Source organism: Sminthopsis crassicaudata, chromosome 2 (genome assembly GCF_048593235.1).
Source record: "Sminthopsis crassicaudata isolate SCR6 chromosome 2, ASM4859323v1, whole genome shotgun sequence".
NCBI classification, from domain to species: Eukaryota; Metazoa; Chordata; class Mammalia; order Dasyuromorphia; family Dasyuridae; genus Sminthopsis; species Sminthopsis crassicaudata.
This window is the reverse complement of record NC_133618.1, coordinates 95,735,912-95,757,217: the sequence shown is the minus strand read 5'-3', so window position 1 is coordinate 95,757,217 and position 21,306 is coordinate 95,735,912. Positions and strand designations below refer to the sequence as shown.

General features: G+C 34.3%; 1 protein-coding gene across 3 annotated transcripts in view; it reads right to left on the bottom strand.

Annotated features, from left to right (window-relative positions):
* The window catches only part of TIAL1 (TIA1 cytotoxic granule associated RNA binding protein like 1), a 74,628-nt gene that overhangs the window by 32,883 nt on the left and 20,439 nt on the right, over positions 1 to 21,306 (bottom strand). The window contains exon 1 of one of the 3 annotated variants that reach the window (XM_074286856.1): positions 11,191 to 11,355. The exons of the other annotated variants lie outside the window; for them this stretch is intronic. The gene's annotated coding sequence lies outside the window, so the exon portion shown is untranslated. Of the gene's footprint in view, positions 1 to 11,190; positions 11,356 to 21,306 lie in introns of those variants that run through there. 3 annotated transcript variants of the gene reach the window in all.

Genomic DNA, 21,306 nt, shown 5'->3' with positions numbered 1-21,306 from the left:
TGGAACTCATTATTGAACACCATAGAGATAATTTTGATTATATTAAGTTAAAAAGTTTTTTTGTACTAACAAAACTAATGCAGACAAGATTAGAAGGGAAGCAATAAATTGGGGGGGGGGATTTACATTTAAGGGTTCTGATAAAGGTCTCATTTATAAAATATATAGAGAATTAACTCAAATTTTTAAGGATTCAAGCCATTCTCCAACTGATAAATGGTAAAAAGATATGAACAGACAATTTTCAGATGAAGAAATTGAAACCCTTTCTAGTCATATGAAAAGGTGCTCTAAATCACTATTGATCAGAGAAAGGCAAATTAAGAGAACTCTGAGATACCATTACACAGCTCTCAGATTGGCTAAAATGACAAGAAAAGATAATGAAAGATGTTGAAGTAGATATGGGAAAAGTGGGACACTAATACATTGTTGGTGGAATTGTGAACAGATCCAACCATTCTGGAGAGCAATTTGGAACTATGCTCAAAAGGTTATCAAACTGTGCATACTCTTTGATCTGGCAGTATTTCTACGAGGCTTATATTTCAAAGAGATCTTAAGGGAGGGAAAGGGACCCACATGTACAAAAATGTTTGTGGCAGCCCTTTTTTGTAATGGTAAGAAGCGAAACTGAGTGGATGTCCATCAACTGGAAAATGGCTGTACAAGTTATGGTATATGAATATTATGGAATATTATTGTTCTATAAGAAGTGATCAGCAGGATGATTTCAGAGAGGCCTGGAGAGTGTTACATGAATGATGTTAAATGCAGGATTTAATTGTACATGACAATGGCAAGATTATATAATGATTAATTCTGATTGATGTGGCTCTTCTCAACAATGAGATGATTCAGACCATGATTTTGTGATGAGCTATTTATACCCAGAGAAAAAACTGTGGGAACTAAGTGTGGATCACCACATAGCATTTTTTACTTCCTTTGTTGTTGTTTGCTTGAATTTTATTTTCCTTGTCATTTTTTTTTTCCTTTTTGATCTGATTCTTCTTATTCAGCAAAATAATTGAATATGTATGCCTATGTTGAGGAAAATAATAAAATAAAAATTATCTCTTTAAAAAATATATTAATGCTTACAATTAAACAATTTAATTTTAAATTGTCCTCCGTTCTCCTATTTCTTGTCCTATTGTCCTGTTATTGTTCATTCCTTTTTGAATTAACTCTATTATTTTTCCAGAGACAACTTTACTGATGGATACCATTAGAAGAAGCCATAATTATTATTTAAAAATCCACCAACGACTTTTGATATCTGTTTTTGGCTGGCCACAACCTCACTGCTAGACAACAATCCTTCTACTCTGTCTATCTGGATGTCCTTATCAAATTCTTTCCATAGCATCTTTTCCAAACTTCTTCCCCTTTGAATCTCTCATAATATATTAGCACCATCTCGCTCCTCCATCTTAGTAAAAGATAATACTTTATATTTTACAAAAAAATTAGAGATCATCTTTCATAAACTTCCACTTCTTTTCAGTTCTTCCCTTCAACATTATCTCCCATTTTTTTCCTTTGCATTAGTTTCAAAATAAGAAGTAGTCTAACGCCAACCCTTCTACTTGTATGATTGATCCAGTTTCCTTCTTATTGTCTAGCAACTTGTCCCTTCTATCATCTTTCTTATCTTGATTCTCACTTTACTTACTACTGCCTCCTTCCCTGCTGCTTATAAATATGCCCCTATCTCCCCTATTTAAAAAAAAAAAAATATTCAAGTGACTATCATCTCCTCAAGCTCTCATCCTATACTTTTTCTTTCATTGCTAACTCCTAGTGAAATTCTTTATACTCATTCCACTTTATCATAGTCCACTCAGTCTCAATACTTTGTAGAAGGCTGGCTTCTGACCCTACCAGTTTGAAATTCATCTTCAAAAGTTTTATGTGATTTCTTAGTTGCTACTATTGAACTGAATATTACTATTTCAATCTTCTTCCCTATTGACTACTGTGTAGCATTTGACATTTTTGAGCAAACCTCTCCTAAACATTTTTGATTTTCATGTCACTGTTCTTTCTTATCTCTATTCCAACTTATCTGGTCACAGAATCATAAATTTAAATCCAGAAGGGGTCATGCAGACCAACTAGTTTAACCCCATTATTTTATAAATGAAGAAGCTAAAACTTATGGAGGTAAGTGACTTGTCCAGAGTTAATTGCAAAGATTTCCCCCCTAAATGCCTCTTGGTATCTCAGAATTTTAAGTGTCTGAACAGAATTAATATTCTTTTCCACCAAAAAAGATCTACTCTTCTTCACAGCTTCTCTATAATCATGTCATCACTATCTTCCCTTCAAACCAGTTATCTCTTATTTTTTTCCTTACCTCCATGGCACATAATCAATGAGTTACCAGACCCTGTTGATTCTGCCTCCATGATATTTCTGTAATCCATCTCCTCCTCTTCATTCATAATAACACCATCCTAGTGTCATTGCTGAATCATCATACATGTCTCACCTCCCATGCATAGGTATACCCCAGTGCTCCCTTCTTGGTTCTTTATATATAAATACATTTTATATATATAAATATATATAATATAATATAATATATAATTTTATATATAAATAAATATAAATAATTCTGTCAGTGATTTTAGCCTCATGGATCCAACCTATACATCCTATATAGATAATATCCAAGTATACATATCTAGCCCTTAACTCTGTCCTGAGTCCAATCTGTCATCTCTAACTGCTGCTGTACACTTCCAGTTGGTTATCCCCTGTGCATCACAAACTTAACATATCCAAAATAGAACTCATTGTTTTTCCCCCCTACATCAATCCTTCCTTCCAACTTGTATTCTATCTCTACAATATCTGTCTCTTCACTCACATGATAGCCAGCATAATTCAGGTCCTCATCACGTGGTGCCTAGTGTCCTAATTGGTACTACTTGTACAAATTGTAGTACTATTTCTTTGCAAATCTTTCATCCTATAGATAGCTCCTTCTCAATGCCAAAATAAAATAACCATAATTTCCTTTCAAACAACATAATATAAATTTAAGTCAAGATGAAAACTTTTTTTTCAAGTGTTAAAAATTATTTTATATGTATCAACAATCTCAAATATGCAGACATACCACACTTATGGTAGAAAATGAAAAAGAATTAAAAAGCCTTTTGATGAGGATGAAAGAGGAGAGTGTAAAAAAAAACTGACTTGAAGCTTTACATTAAAAACTAAGATCTGGGCAACTGGTTCCATCACTTGCTGGCAAATAGAGGAAGAAAAAAATGAAAATAGTGTCAGATTTTATATTCTTGGGCTCAGAGATCACTACAAATAGCAATCTGCAATCATGAAATTAAAGGACACTTGCTCCTTAGAAGAAAAGCAAAACTGAACAGAATATGAAAAAGCAGGGAAGCAACAAATATGAGCTTGGACAAACTTTGGGAGATAGTGGAGGACAGAAGGGCTTAGAATTCTACAGTCCCTAGGAAAGTCCGGCTACACTAGCACAACAACAAAGACTTTGGAAGATTGGAATGGTCTATGATTGTTTACAAAAATAAAGATTAAAATAATTTATGTTTATTCTTAATAGCTGTTATGTATATATAAAGTATACTTTACATACATCATGTCATTTTATGATTACAACAACCCTGTGAAGGAAGCTGAGGCTCAGGGATAAAATGCTTTGTCTATTGTCACGATTAGTAAGGTTAAGAGATAAGATTTAAAGCAAAGGTTCTTCTGATGCTACATCTTTGTTTCCATTGTACTTCACTTATTCCCAGCATGCAAATAAAGAAACAAACAAAATAAATAATAAATCTCAGTCATAAAATCAGAATTATTCATATTATGATCAAATAAAAAAACTTTTATCATAATAGCTCCTTTACTTGAACTCTCATTCTAACTCTTTTTATCTATATGCGGATAAAGCAGGATTTTTTTTTGTTATATAAATATATATATATATATATATATATTTTTAAAAGGCTGCATTCCATGCATATGTACTTCTATTATTGCTTTCCTGGCAGTTGCTCACTTTGCATTAGACTGAATTTTTCCCCCATAGCATTATTATTATCCTCCTTTTATTTATCACATATTGTTGTTCTGTCATTTCAGTTGTCTGACTCTTTGAGACTCCATTTGAGGTTTTCTTGGCAAAGATGACTTGCCATTTTCTATTCCATTTTCAGATGAGGAACTGAGGCAAGGGTTAAGTGACTTGTTTAGGGTCGCCAGCTAAATGTCTTAAGGTCAGATTTGAACTCATAATGATACATCTTTCTGACTTCAGACCCAGCATTCTATTCTTGCTAGTTTGTGTTAATTCTGCCTTCATAACATCTCTCAAATGTATCCCTTTTATCTTCACACCACCACTACCATAGTCAGGCCTTCAACTTCCCTTTCCTGGACCACTAAAACTTATTTACTCTCAGTTGGTTTCCTGCTTTCAATCTCCTCCTGCCATCTAATCCATTCTCCACACAGTTGTCAAATAAATCTTTCTAAAGTGGAGATCTGGTCAAACTCTAAAACTCATTCATAAGCTTGGTTTTTAATGCTATTCACTATTTCTTCAACTGACCCTTCCCCACTGAATGTGACTTCCCTTCTTATCCCAGCCAAACTGGACCACTAACTGTTTCCCAAACTTGACATTGCATCTTCCTTTCTCACAAATTCATTTCCCATGTCTAGAATGCACATCTTCCTCTCAGCCTTTCATAATCTTCACTTTTCCCAAACTTTTAATAGTAAACTTACTCAATTCTTAGGCTATAACTTATCTTCTCATCTCTGTCTGAAATTGTTTCCCCAAAGTAAAATGTAAATCTTTTGAGACCAGGGGCTATTTTATCCTTGCCTTTTATCTCTTCTCTTCTGCCAGTACCTAGCACAATGCCTTGAATAGGCACCATTTTTCTATTCTAACAACTTCATAGGGTGCCTGTTTTTCTATAGTTCTTTTAACGTTGCATTTTTGTCAGTTTCTAACTTTGCCAATTTAATGGATGTAAGATAGCACCTCACAGGTTTTTAGTTTACATTTCTCAGATTAGTAGTCTGATTATTTTTTCAGATTATTAACTATGTGTGTGTGTGTGTATGCCTACACATGTTTATTTTTAAACTATCCATATATCTTTTGATTGTTTATCCATTGAGGAATGGTTATTATTCATAAATTTGTGTCTGTTCCTTATGCTGTATTTATTTTCACAATAAACATAAATTGATATTGTTTTGAAAATCTTCCTGTACTCCTTAATGTTATCATAAATAAAAGAAGGCTGTCAAAAAATGACAATTTTGAATTAGTGTTAAGTGTTAACAGTATAACGACAATATGATGTAATAGAGTGCTGTATTTGGAGTTAAGACCTATCATAGGTGATTCAGACTAGTTCAATGATCTTGTGATGAAAAGAGCCATTTACATCCAGAGAGAGGACTGTGGGAACTGAGTGTGGATGATAACATAGCATTTTCACTCTTTTTGTTGTTTGCTTGCATTTTATTTTCTAATTTTTTTCTTTTTTGATTTGATTTTTCTTGTTAGCAAGATAATTGTATAAATCTGTATGCATATACTGGATTTAACATTTATTTTTACTATGTTTAACATTATATGTAAATGGATTACTTGGGAGGAAGGGGAGAAATTAGATCACAAGATTTTGCAAGGGTTAATGTTGAATTCTCCATGCATATGTTTTGAAAATAAAAAGCTTTAACTTTAAAAAAAAAAAAAAAAGAGCTATCATATACTGTAACTGCACCACTCCTCTGAGTCTGTTTCTTCATCAATAAAATGGATATAATGCCCAGAGCACGAACTTTATAAAAGGCAGCATGGGATACTAGAGCCACACTTATAGAAAAGCTTGTATTCAAATTCAGCTTCTGACACTACCTACGGGACCTTGAAGGCAGCAAGTCTGTCTATGACTCCAGGTAACCCTCTCAAACTATAAGATATAGACTCAACAGAGGAATCTGTGTAGAGAAGCATTTTCACAGTAAAATACCTGTAGTCATGAAACTAGGTGGGGAAAATCTACCTCAGAATTAATTATTATGAGAACTAAACAATAATGTATATATAATGCTCTGTGCAGATCTAAAAGTGCTATTTAAATGTCACTAGTATAATCTTGAGAAAGCTATCTATTAAAATGCAAAGTGTGAGCTCTTTGAAGGCAAGAAGCTCACTGCAGCATCTAGAATAGTGATTGGTGCAGAAAAGGCTCTTAATAAATGCTCATTGATTGAATAAAAATTAGATTTTTATTGGTGATCTCATATACTGATAAAAGTTCTTTAAAATCCTAGGGTTCCCTCTCATCCTCATCTATGCATTAGATTAGATATTCCCTAAAAGGCAACAAAGATGTAATATTCATGGGGAAAGACTCCCTCAAGCTGTGCCTCCTCTGGTATTGTTAAAAGTTAATTTTGGTTACCTAGGAGCATTCTGTGGTTGGTACTCTAGACTTGGTAAATGCCAGAAGACTTTGCAAATTCCCACAACCAACACAGCTGAAGAGAAAGTTTTTCCACATGGAATTAAGGATTGAGTCTCTAGAAGGTAAATATATACTTGCTGCAGATCCTTGTACTGGTAGAGCTAAAGAAATCTCTTTTTGTCAATTGTTCAGTAACCCTATTTGACTGCCTCATTTCATTAGGACTAGGACTAAGCATCATCCTTTAACATACACTTGTGGATATCCCTGGTGCTGTTATAGCAATTGTAGTCTATATCCTAGGTGGTTTTCTTGCTTTCTACAGTTTATCCAAAAGAAGGCTGTCAATTTATTAAGTAGGGAATATAGTATAACCACCAGGTGGTGCTGCCCTCAAGCCACTAGCTTTTGATATCTTAACCACAGTTTGTTCTGTGATATTGCTCAGATTCCCAGAAAGATGAAAAGTATTATAGCAAACCCTTCTATGTAAACAAATGTGTAACAGTCCGATTATGTCACTTCCCTGCCCGAGAACTTTATGTGCCTACTTGTTGCCTCTAAGATAAAATAGAAACTCTGTTTGGCTTAGGGACTCAGAATCTGGTGTTAGCCTTCCTTTCCAGGTTTATTGTGTACTCCTGCCCTCCAGGCACTCTGTCCCCACTATTTGAATTTGACATTCCATGTCCCATCTCCATGTCTTTGCATAGCCATCTTCTGAGCCTAGAATAGATTCACTCCTTACCTCTGCTTAACCCTTAGTTTCCTTTAAGGCCCAGATCCTATGCTGGGAATGTTTTTCTATGGAAAGGCTTTCCCAACCCCCTTAGTAATCAATATTCTCGCCTTCCTTAAATTTTCATGTATGTATTTATCTATTTATGTGGTCTCTGTCTCCAGTAGAATTTAATTCTTTAGGGTCAGTTTTTATATCCCTAGGGTCTAGAAGACCTATCACACTATACTACACACAGTAGATACTTAACTGTTACTTATAGGGTTGGATTGATCAATGTTTAGCAAGACTTTGACTTCTTATCCTTATTTTCCCTTTTCTATTTTATCTTTTTTCTCTACTTAGTAAACCTTTCTCAGAAATAGTTACTTATTAAGCCATAATTTTAAAATAATTTATTTCTGTCTTTCCCCAGTCTTCAGCCCCAGGAATTTCACAACTAATCCTCTCTATCTTTTCTGAGTGACTGGTTAAAAGCACTTTCCTAGGCATATAGCCAAAACATTATTCACCTAATCCCAGTAGTGAACAACTCAGGGCACCTCTTCCCTTAGTTACAAAAAAAAGATTACTCTATTCCTACCTCCCAATGATCCTTCACATGGGTGTTCCAGCCTCGTTGTGGTTGTATATGAAATTTGGTTGCTTTAAATATATGTTATATGCTTATAAATAGATGCTTAACACTTACTAGCTGTGTGACCCTGGACAAGTCACTTAACTCCAATTGCCTTGCCAAAAAAAAAAATCATCTAAATATATACCTCATATATTCCTCAATATGATAATATTTAATACTAAAGAAGTTTAAAGAATTTAAAAACTTTTCTAACATAAATATTTTTCTTGCCTTTGGCGATTGCCTATATAGTATGATTTAAGAGACCTTTCCAAAAGTAGTATTGTGTCTAAAACCCCCCTTTTGATTCATTCCATACCTTCCTCCTTTTAAAATTCAAATATGACTGGAACTTTGTGTTAATTAGTTTTTAAAATATTTCCTCCCAGATAAGTGGGGTCTTTGAAATGGAAAGTAAAGAAAAAGGAAAAGAAAGGCACTATAAGATAGCCTTCATCTACTTCACAATTTAATACAAAAATATATATATGTATTGATGAATAACTAGGTGGGATTGGCAGAGAAAGATTAAAGTATTGACAGAATCATTCCCAGAGGCAAGCAAGAAAGGGAAACTGACAGGGATCAGTTTAGCCTTATAACCCTACCTTGCTAGAAATCCAAGTTATATTAAATCCCTGAGCTTAAATTTCCCCTACAAATCTGTCCTTAGCTCATGCCATTTTTGCTGAATCCCTTTTGGAGATATAGTCCACCAGGGCACACTTCCTTGAGATCTCTTCCCTTCACCATGCCACATAATATCTTCCCTCTCATCCCCCCACCATGCCTCATGCTGTCTTTCTTCTTATAGCTAACTTTTTTAGAATGCTAAATCCTTTTAGGATTTAGCCTGCCAGCTAAGGACACTCCAACCTCATGAGGTATATTCCCTTTCTCCAGGTTAATTGTGAGTTCCACCAGGGAATTTGCCCTTTCCATCATTAATTGTCAAAACCCCTTTCCTTGCTAACTATATGCTCTCCCAACTCTAGTTCATATTTATCATTCCTGGTGTTTATTGTATCTCTTCTTTTTGTCTGTAACAAAATTCTCCTAAATTATGCCAGTGAGAATGGCCATTGTGAACTTTTCACATGACTGAACTCCAACATTTAGTTCCTGGTCACCGTTTGGAAATAGAAATTGCTCACCTAAATCAAATCATGTATTATGTGTGTATGTACACATGTAAGATATATATGTATGTACAACAATACATACATAATACATATATATACGATATATGTAGTGTAAAAAAAAAGAACTAAGGTCTTTCTAAAATGCTCTTCTATTGATTTTTATAGCTATATTATCATTGAAAAAATATAATATTCAACTCTCAGGATATATACTGTTATGATTACAAAACTGTATTATAAGAAGGAGAAAGTGTTATTTACTGCTTAAGGAATAATAGGAGAGCACTAACAATAATCGGGGACAAAACTACATTAGTAAAATAACCAAGCCTTTTCCCAAGGTCTTAATAAACATTTGCATTTTTTTTTAGAAATTAGTTTAGTGTCCGATTAGCAAAAATAATTGTATGATAGATATAAATATCTTTAAGATGTGACTTCCCACTGTGATAGTGGAATGCCCTTGGTGGCATTAATAGCTGTAAATAGAAGGGATAAAGGAATGAAGGAAAGCCCATGTAATGAGCCCCCATTCTCATGTCCTGATTCATCTTAGGTTTCTAGCTCCATACCAGTAAGTCTAGAGGAAATATATACTAAGTGAGAAGTCCTGGAGTACCACTAAAATATTCCAAAAGCACTCTTTCATCTCAGATAATTCACTAACAACACTAGAAGATCCATGTCTTCAGTTTATAAAACTTTGCTGTACATCTCCTATTTATCATCTTGGACTAAGTCATAGGAAACACCCATCAGATTCATGAGTTTTAGAAGGCACTAATGTGCCTTCCATACTTCCAGCTGGGGAAAGGAAAAGGAATAGATATTCTTCTGATTTTATTCCAGACTTGATTTTTTCATTCCTCTTCCCCCAACAACATCATACAGCCAAACACTGGGTTGTTTATTGTTTTTTTCCTAGCTAAAATATAAGGCTGCAAATAGAAATTAAAGGAGGAAAGAGAACAAAAGAGCTAACCAATCAGACCACCAGAAATGGATTGATCATTTTTGACTAAAAAGCCTTTCTTCTTAAAAACTGAAAAGCAAGCAGTTAACACTCCCCTGTGGCTTGGGGTTATAGAGGAAAAGAATGATTGTGAGCAATTCTGCCAAAATCAGGACCATTCACCACTTCATCCATACATAGAAGAAATCAACTAAGCTTCATAGTTTCTCTGAAAGAAGAGAGATGACAACAGGAATAACAAGCCTAGGCATCAGGATGTCCCCATGTTACCAAGATAGAAAATATGTCCATATACTCTCCTCCTCCTAACATCTCTTTCCCCAAAATTTCTGTTAATAATGTAGATTTCACATCCAGTTATCTTAGTAAGCCCTATTACAAAACTTCCATTTCTGGTAGATTCCAAGGCTATATAACTTCAGTGTTACAACTAGTTAGAATAAGAAGCTACCAAATGACATGCTCTCACACCCACACCTGGAAACTACTTCACAGATGGGCTCAACCACATCTTGGCCCTACTTCTCTTCCATATTCCAAGGGTATTGTGGGCCTCTTGTGCCCAGGTTATTTGCATTACCATCTCTCCTCCCATCTGCTTAACTGAATTTGTCTATAAAACTTGTTTTAAGGTCATTTTATATGCTGCTTGCTATATCATAATTGTGATTATAGCTCACTCTCCAATTGGGGTAATGAGGGAACATTAATGAATCGATGAATGAGTAGATGAATGGAGGAGCATTTACTATGTGCCTCCTATATGAAAAGTACTATGCTTAAGAAGCTGAAGAAATATAAACAGAAAAGAAAGACAGTGCCTGTTCTCAAGGAACTTACATTTTAATGTTGGAAACAATACCAGTGGAATATTTCAGCTACAAATCAGATAGAAAAGTCCCATGGTCCTTAGGATTCTGTGACTAAGAATATAATACCCCTTCCTTTAACTATTTCCACTTATAAAATCATATCAGTTTCTGAGGTTGATAGTGCTAAGAATTTTGATGGCGAAAATTATCTTTCCAACATTTTAGTATTTATGACAGACAACATCTTCACAGGCAGTTGCCAGGTTGCATATACATTCCTTCCACAATGTTTAGCTTAGGACATTGGGTTGGAAACACTGCTATTTATTTCCTAAGCCTTTTTGCCTCGGGATCCTGGGCTATATGCATCCTAACCTGAAGGGAAATGGTGGTCAAGATGGTGGTAGTTAGACTTGCCTGAAACATGTTGCCTCCTGCCTCTCTCTCTGAGGATTCTTTGCTGCTTTTCAAGTAGGCTGGTTTGTTTACTCCATTTATGGCAGTTGGTTGACAGTTGATGGGGATGGCATGCTGTGAGGATTGGGATTGAAACAGGACTGGTGGTTTGAAGATTGTTTCTGTGACTAACTGTTGGTAGCAGTTGGTCAGCATTTATTGCTAACTATCATAATGAATGTAGACTCCCTCTCTACTATAATTTCTCCCCTCAATTATGGCTGTGGGAACTGGGCTGAGAGCAGGTCTGATGGTTTTTTCTTCAAGTCTCAAGAATATTGTGCTAATCTCTATCAGGATATGAAGAGAGATAATGGTCATGGTGGTAGTGATTTGACTTTAACAAATTATGGTATATGAAACTAGTGTGCCATTAAAAATGACAAAAGGGAGGGGCAAAACCTAGATGATGGAGAAAAAGCAGGAAGTTTGTGCTCTCCTCATTTTTCCTTGAAACAATTCTACATGAAACCTCAAAATGAATTCTGGAATTATAGAATCCACAAAAGGATAAGATAAAACAATTTTCCAGCCCAAGATAACTTAGAAGGACTGCAGGAAAGGTCTTTCTCCCTTGAGTAAAAGGAACATGCAGCCCAGCTCAGGTAGTATCTGTGTAATCCAGTAAGAGGCCCCCACACCAACAAGCAGCTGAAGCCCCACAGTCCCAATTTAGCAGGTCCTTGGCACAATGGACCAGCTGTGAGGCCACTAGCCCCAAGGCCTAATCCAAGAAATGACCTGATTCCTGGTACAAGAAGTATGGGATAGTGCTTTCTGTGCTCCAGGAGCAGAATTCAACTGGAAAAGTCACAAAATAATCTAGAAAATGAGCAAAACAAAACAAAACAAAAAGAAGTCCTGACCCTAGAAAGCTTCTTTGGCAACATGAAATATTAAAAAACAAACTCAGAAGAGGACAATGGTGTCAAAAACTCCTGCATATGAAGCATCAAAGAGTAATATGAAGTAGTCCTAAGCCTAAAAAGTCCTCCTGGAAAAGCTTTAAAAAGGATTTTTAAAAATCAGATAAGAGAAGTAGTAGAAAATTTGGGGTAAGAATTAAGAGAATCATGAAGAAAAGAGTCAGGTATTTGATAAAAGAAACACAAAAATTCACTGAAGAAAACAACTCCTTACAAAAGGAGAATTAAACAAATAGAAAAGAAGGTACAAAAGTTAACTAAAGAAAATAATTCCTTAAAAATTACAATTAGGCAAGTGAAAGCTCATGACTCTAAGTAAGAATCGAAATCAAAAGAATGAAAATATGGGAGAAAATGTAAAATACTTTATTGGAAAAACAACTGACTTAGAAAATGGATTCAGGAGAGATAATTTAAGAATTATTGTACTACCTGAAACTCATGATCAGAAAAAAAGAGCTTGGACATCTTTTAAGAAATTATCAAGGAAAATTGCCCTAATATTCTAGAACCAGAGGATAAAAGAGTAATAGGAAGAATCTACCAATTACCTCCTGAAAGAGATCCCAAAATGAAAACTTTAAGAAATATTTTAACTGAATTCCAGAAAACTCGGGTCAAGGAAAAAAATACTGGTAAGAATTTAAGAAAGAACAAATTCAAATATTGAGGAGTCACAGTCAGGATTACTCAGGATTTAGTAACTTCCTGCATTAAAAAATTGAAAGATTTGAAATATGATGATCATTTGAAATATGATGGCAAAGGAACTTGGATTGCAGTAAAAAGTCAACTACCTAACAATAAAAAGTCAATTATCTAACTGAGCATAAATTTTAAAGTATTTTATTTTTCCCTAATTATATGTGAAAATGATTTTTAACAGTTTTTGAAACAAAATCTCTCCTTTCCTTCAACCCTGTGCCTTTCATTGAGAAGACAGTTTAATATAAGTTATACATATGCAATAATGCATATGTATTTCCATATCAGTCATGTTTTGAAAGAAAACGTAGACAAAAAAAATCCTCAAGAAAAATAAAAGTTAAAAAAGTATGTTTCAATCTGTTTTCAGACACTCTCAGTTCTTTCTCTGGGTATGAATAACAGTTTTCATCCTAAATCTTCTGGGTTGTCTTGGATCGTTATATTGATGAGAATAGCAAAATCATTTATAGCTGATCATTTAAAAATATTGCTGTTACTTTATGCAGTGTACATGTTACTTTGTATCAGCTTCTCTGTTTCCAGGTTTTTCTGAGAACATCCTGCTCACTACTTCTATTGGTACAGTAATATACTATCATAGCATGTGATTACATGCTACAGTTTGTTAAGCATCTTCCCAATTGGTGGATAGCCCCCTAATTTCCAGTTTGCCACCAGAAAAAAAACTGCTATAAATATTTTTAAACATATATGTTCTTTTCCTTTTTATTTTTTTATCTCTTGGGATAGCAATAATATTGCTAGGTCAAAGGGTATGCATGGCTTTACAGCCCTTTGGGCACCAAATTGCTTTACAGAATAGTTGTTGGGTCACAACTCTCCCACCAGTGCATTAATGTCTCATTTTTCCCATATCTCCCTGTACTATCTTCATTTTCCTTTTCTGTCCCTATTAGCTGATATGATAGGTATGAGGGTAGTACTTCAGAGCTATTTCAATTTGCATTTCTCCATTCAGTAATTATTAGAGCATTTTTCATATGACTCTGGATAACTTTGATTACTTTATCTGAAAATTATTTATATCTTTTGATCATTTATAAATTGACCATTATTTTTGTAAATTTGACTCAGTTCTCTATGTTTTGAGAAATGAGGCCTTTATCAGGGAAACTTACTTCAAAACTTTTTTTAAATATAATTGCTGTTTGTCTTCATTCTTTTTCACCCATTTATTCTATTTACTTTCTCTCCTTTTACCCTACTACCACCTCCTCCAATCTGCCCTTACTTCTATCACTACCCCTTCTTTTATTCCCTTCTTACTTTACTGTAGAGTAAAATAGATTTCTAACCCCAATTGAGTGTGTGTTACTCTGTCTCTAAGCCATTCCCTTTCACCTTTTCTACCTTTCCCTCCACTATAAAAAAGCTTTTCTTGCCTCTTTTATGTGATAAATAATTTACCCCATTCCACCTTTCTCTTTCTCCCAGTGTATTCCTCTTTTTTTAAATTTCTTTTTTTTTAGATATCATCCCTTCATATTCAATTCACACTTGTGCCTTCTGTCTATATGTGTGTGTGTGTGCATACACACACACACACACACACATACATACATACATATATATTCCTTCTAATTGCTCCAATAATGAGAAAGTTCTTATGAATTGCAAGTATCATGTCACCATTTACGAATATAAATTTTCTATTTAGCTGTGCTCTTTTCATCAGAAATACTTGAAAGTCCTCTATTTCATTTAATATTTTTTTTTCTCCTGAAGGATTATACTCAGTTTTATTAGGTAGGTGATTGTTGATTGTAATCCAAGTTTCTTTGCCTTCTAAAATATCTTATTCTAAGTCCTCCAATCCTTTAATATAGAAACTGCTACATTTTGTCTTATCCTGATTATGGCTCCATGATACTTGTATTGTTTCTTTCTATCTGGCTTACAGTATTTTCTCCTTGACCTAGTTCTCCTTGAGGAGTTCTGGAATTTGTCTGTAATATTCTTGGGAGTTTTCATTTGGGGATCTTTCAGGAGATACTTGGTAGATTCTTTCTATTTATATTTTACCCTCTGATTCTAGACTATCCAGGTAGTTTTCCTTGATAACTTTTAAAAGATGATGTTGAGGTTCTTATTTTCATAATGGTTTTTAGGTAGTATAATAAATTTTAAATTATCTCTTTTCTAGGTCAGTTATTTTTTTCCCAATGAGATATTTCACATTATATATTTTTTTATTCTTTTAATTTATTATTTATTTAGTTTTTTGTTTCTTGATTTGTCATGAAGTTATTTGCTTCCATTTACACAATTCTAAATTTTTCATTTGGTCAAGTCTGCTTTTCAGTGCATTCTTCTCATTTGTTTTTGTTTGTTTTTTGTTTTTATCTCTTTTACATTACTCTGTGTTTGAAAGTGTTATTTTATTCAATTTTTTGTGTTTGTCTGCTGACTTTTTTTTCATGATTTTCTTGCACCATTCTCATTTCTTTTCTCAGTTTTTCCTCTATGTCTCTTAACTTGATTTTCAAAATTCTTTCTGAGTCCTTTACAGCCTGAGACCAATTCATATTTTTCTTGTAGGTTTTGGATGTAGGAGCTTTGATTTTGTCATCTTCTGAATGTGTGTTTTAATCTTCCTTGTCACCGTAATAACTTTCAATGGTCAGAATTTTTTTTTTCTATTGAATGTTCATTTTTCTAGTCTACTTCTTGTCTTGTAACTTTTTGTTAAAGTGGGGCTTTGCTTCCAGGATGGAGGGTGCATTGTCCCAAGCTTCAGGGTTTTTATGTAGCTGTTTTCAGATATCCTTCTAAAGACCTGTAAGTTTTCAGTTCTTTCAAGGTATTTACTACTCTCCAGGTCTACATTCTATTCTGTGAGGGAGTGTTCTTTTTTGCACTAGAACTGTGAGGAGGCTCCCCACTCTACTGTAATCACAAGCTTTAATGTGTTAATGTTCTTCCTTACCCTAGGATTGCTACCTAGGCCTATGATCCACATTTGAACATGAGCAAAGCACCAGAGTCCTGCCCACAGTGGCAGTAATGCGATCCTTCTGATAAGTTGTTTGATCCCTCTTATTATCTATGGATTGAGAGCTCCAGAAGCAGCTGCGCCTCTATACAGATTTAACAGCTTCGAAAGCCTACTCCTGGTTCACTGAGGGGGTCTGTGCTGGCACAACCCATCCTGGACTTGTGTTCCACTCTCATTCTCGGCAACAGACCTTTCCTAACAACCTTTTTAAGTTATCTTTGATTAGAAAATTATTTTACCCTGTCCTTTTGTGGGTTCTGCCACTCCAGAAATTGTTTTATAGCATTTTTAAAAGGTTTTCAGAGAGGTTTTAGGGAGAGCTCAGGCAAGTGGTTGCCTTTTTCTCTGCCATATTGGCTCCTCCATTGTGAATAATATTTCAGGGGGGGAAAATGGACATCTAATGAAATAGCATACTTTCTAACATGCCTTATTTTGACTAGAGCTGAATAGAAAATTTAATTTTCAAATATGAGATTCAAGAGAACCATAAAAAAGTAAATAGGAAAGAAAAAACAGAAATTATCCAATAAGGTTAAACTGTTCTCCTGAATGGGAAGATGAAAGTTATAATTCTTAAAAATTATCTCTTTTAGGTCAGTTAGAAAGAGTATACATAGAGATAATGGGCATAAGTTGTTGATGAGATGATTAAAAAAAAAAGGGGGAGTGGAAAAGAGAATGCACTAAGAAAATTATATAGGTAGAAGGGGGTAAAATATATCACATGAAGAGGTACAAAAGAATTTTTACAATGGAGTGAAAGAAGAGAAAGGTCTTCACAAGAGGCAGAAATAAAGAGAGCACATCCCAGCCGTGGGGGCAGGGGGTGGGAGAGAGCAACCTGTACAAAGGCATGTAGAAGAGAAAATTTCATGTATGAGGAACAGCACAAAAAATGGTATGCCAGCTCTTTGTTTCCCAACATATAAGGACTTATAGTATTTAATGAAATATTTGCACACTGAAATGGAATAGAACAAGGAAAAAAAAATAGAAAAAATTAGAACTTCCAACAAGGATTTCTCATATGTTTTGCCAGTTAAATTGTTAGTGATGTTTTCCTTCTATTAGTAACAATAATACCACATTAGTAATGAGTTTGAAATAAATCCAAATGACATGAGCAAATAATGGCTAACATTCCTGTCTAATTAGCATGAACAATACTTCCTTTTATAAGAGAAAAAGGAAACTTAAACCAGTTTGACTTGTTTTGAAGAATATGGCTGCTTCTCTGTAAATAAGGAAGTAAATCTAAAAGACTGTAACTTAGTTATTTTTTAGCTTTGTAAATCACTGAGCTATGGAAGAAAATTTTCCAAATGGAAAGTAGAGTTTTCCCTTTAGAGTTATAAGCTACTTACTATAAAAAGATGATTTTTTTAAAAAGTCCTGAGAGGAAAAAAAAGAAAAGAACAGAAAATTAAGTTCTGGGAGGTCTGGGAAATAATAAATATTCAAGTAAGAGACTATGAAAGGGAATTGTGTACAGAGGCCAAGAAGATGAGAATAAGAGACAAAGAAAAAACTTGAATCCTTTTAATAATTTTTCAAAATGTAGGTATAATGAGGGAAAGGAAAGGGGGAACCCCATTTGTCGGCATATAGATAGTAAGATAATCCCATGAGGAGCAGTGTCCCCTGTAAATGAATTTACAGGCCCGAAAACCTAGATTGATAAATAAAAGGTTTATTGTAGAAATTTGGAAGTAAAGTTCAGTTAGAAAGACGCCAGGGCCATAGGTGGCCACTGGGCAGGCAGGAAACCTTACATGGCTGGAAGGATACCATGTGTTGGTGGGAGAGCTCCTGCAAAGAGAGCACTCCAGCTCGTTTCTTTTATACCTAGAAGATGATGGGCAGTACCCCTAAGTTCTTGGAGGGCTTTTCAGTTAGCTCAGATCAGGTGAGGGCTGGGGGAAGCTGAGCTGATGGTGGGGCTGGGCCTGGATATTCAAAGAGTGCCTTTGACCAGGATTTGTGAATCAAAGTCAGCCATGGGTTGGGCAATTAGAAAGGAATCTTAAAGGGACCTCAAACCCCATCAGGTGCTTTAAGGATGGAAAAAGTGAATTGACAGGGGAGTAAAAATAAAGAAAACTTTCATAAGTCTATATCTAATCATTCCAGAAGAGAAAATTTGGTTTTGTAAATTGTTACAAACTATATGGTAAAAACATTATTGGAATAATAAAGCATAATTCAAAATCAAGGAGGATAGTAGTTACAAAAATTTTAAAAGGACCATTTTATAATGCATTACTTCAAAATCTCAGTGATCCTTGACAATTCATGAAATGTTACATTGTGGAAAGTGGAAAGAATTTAGTGAAAAGTTCCCAGAGAACTGAGTTCTAATTCCACTTTTACAATTGCCTTATAACTTTGGGCAAACCACTATATTTTTCCTGGTTTCATTTTCATGTTTTTCTTAAATGAGGGTGTTGGACTAGATGAGAATAATTCAAATTATATGGCATTTTGAATCTTATAAGGCATTTTATGCACAACCTCAGAAGGTAGGTCATACAAGGTATATCATAAAATGGTAGTTCATTTTTATAAATAAGAAAAACCCACCTAAGAGAGGTAAAGTGAAAGCTATCTTTATATAGATAGTAAATGCCTAAAATGAAGCCGCAAAATGTCCCACATGCAGCATTTGCTGGTATTTCTGTTCAAGCTTCAAGATTCCTAGCATATTAAGCAGATGTTGAATAACTCTGGTTGTAGATGGCTCAGAAGGCAGTAAGGTGTCTTTTTAGACTTCTTGATGGTTGAGGACCTTTAAGGATCATCTAATTATGATATAAGTAGAAAGAACCTTGGACTTGGAATCAAAAAACCTGGAGCCAGGACCAATGTCTTGGCCAATTAAGTAATTTGTTTATAAAGTTTGTACCATGGTCAGAGTAATATATGGCTGGGAAGTCATATACTGAGAAATATTTACTTAATAGTATTTTTTTAATTTTCCAATTACTTGTGAAGATAGTTTTCAACATTCAGTTTTGTAAGATTGAGTTTTTAATTTTTCTCATTCTTTCCTCCCTTCTCCCCTCCCCAAGACAATCCAATCCAACAAGCAATCCAATATAGGCATTATATAAATCATGTTATATTAAAATCATGTTAAACATTCAGCTTTTTTCCCATAATATGTTATTAACTGGCATAGTTTTCTGTTTCCAGATTCAGTAAGCCTGTACATACAGGGTGATGTCAGTTACCACTAGAGTATGGCTCATGTTCTTACTGTTAATTCCAGAGACCAAAAAAAAAAAAAAAATCCATAATAATAATAACAGTTATATAATGATAATAATAAGCTCCAAAGATTTACTGATTTTATATTCATTTCAAACATGAATTAGCATTGCTTTCTTTTAGACAGTACCATCAATATTTGATGTATGTCGTACACCATTTAGAACTGGAAATATCTATTTTTCACTAGTTCAAGGGTTTTCCATTGACCTAACTGTCCAAAATGGTGTCCTTTGTGCCAAGAACACAAAATTCATGGAACAGCACCATTAAAATTAAATGGTATTATATATAGGGTCAGTAATAACCTAGTATACTTTATTGCACAGCACCCACTTTTACCATAGTGTTAGTGACATTGTGTAAAATTATCTAAATAATATTACCTCTATATTGAATTCTTCTGTATTGCTTTATAATATAACTGGCTTTACATGTATTAATTTTATAATTGGGTCTCCATCCACATGGCTTTAAATCCAGCTCAGGAATCCTGCTGAATTAGCTCAAAATTAGTTTAGTTTAACATAATTGATATTATATCTCATGCCAGTATCCCTTAGGGATATATCATAGATATCTGTTTGTTTATCTGTTTGTTTAACCCCCAAAATTACTATCTCCAGAAGACATACAGTCCTTTCCTATTTTTGCAGTTAAAGGAATTTTTATCTCTTCAAAGGAGACAGTAAATCTATTAGTTGTGATCCTCTAGCAAAAACTATATGGCAAAGATGAGCCCCATAGAATAGTTGACATTCCTTGATTGTTAGAGAGGGGTGTAATTGCCTTACCTGAATGCCAGCCTATCTTTCTCAAACCAGTAATGATGGGGGTTTTTTTCAAAATTTATTTTATTTGAAGAAACAAAATAAGCAAAAAGAAAAACAGAAAAGCAATACAAAACAAAATGAAACAAACCAAAAGAGAATATTATCATGTGCTAGCAGATCAGAGAGGATTCAAAATATATAACAAATGCCAATTTAAGAAAGCATATATATAAGTAGAAGAAATTATATTTATGAGTATCCATTTTCCTTGTAAAACGTTTTGTTCTCTGCTGCCCACCTTATTTGTTGTATTCTTTTTCCCTTCTTTTAACCCCCAAGCAAGCTATAATTAAGAAAGGCTTATTAATATAAATTTACATATACATATGTAGATATATATACATACACATATATAAAGACATACATGTCTCCATTTCATCCCCCACCCCCAAGTAAGCTACAGTTAAGAAAAGATATATGTGTGTATAAATATATATATATGTGTGTGTGTGTGTGTGTGTGTGTGTGTGTGTGTGTGTATGTATATATACACATACTCATACACACATTCCTCAGTTACATAGGTCTTTCCTATCCCTGCTGACTCTTCAATTAAATTCTGCTCCATAACTTGGCTTACTATCACTTAACCTCCTCCCCCATGCTCCCAAGGATCCCTCCCTAGTCTTCTTCCCCAACCCTTTGCTTGCCCATCCACCTATCCCTTATCTTTATTTCTTTATAGATTGTGGAAGGTGCTATACTCTTCATGGCATATATGTAGTATTGTATGTAGTGTTGTCTATTCAACCCATTCCTGCTATGAATAGGTTTTCAGAACTACGAGCCCTTCTCCCCCCTCTAATGTCTCTTCTGTGTCTATTCTTCCTCTGTACCTCAGTTGTATTACTATTTTTACCTTTACTCTGCCAGTCTTTTTTTTTTGAGCTTACCCTATTGTTGATGTAAATCTTAAACCAGTTTGTCCATGTTTAGAAAATTTGTCTATTTCGAGTTCCTTAAAATTGCTCTTTGATATTAGCTTTTAGATGTTGTTATGTTATATGTTATATGTTATATGTTAAGTTAGAGTTGTTCATAGAAAGTCCTGAAAAATCTGCAAGTTCACTGAATATCAATTTTTTCTCATTGAAAATTATAGATAATTTTGCTGGATATGATATTTTTTGTAGTTTTGTTTGTTTGTTGTTAGGTTCTTACTAAGTGCTAATGAGATAATGAGATATTAGGTTCTTACTAAGTGCTAAGTCGGTACTTGACAATTTTCTAGTTCTGGCCTTTAGGGGAGTTTTACTTGTGAATTCCTGGGGAGGAGCTTGCATGCTTAGGAGGAGCAAGTACATTGGTTGAAGTAATTTTTCCC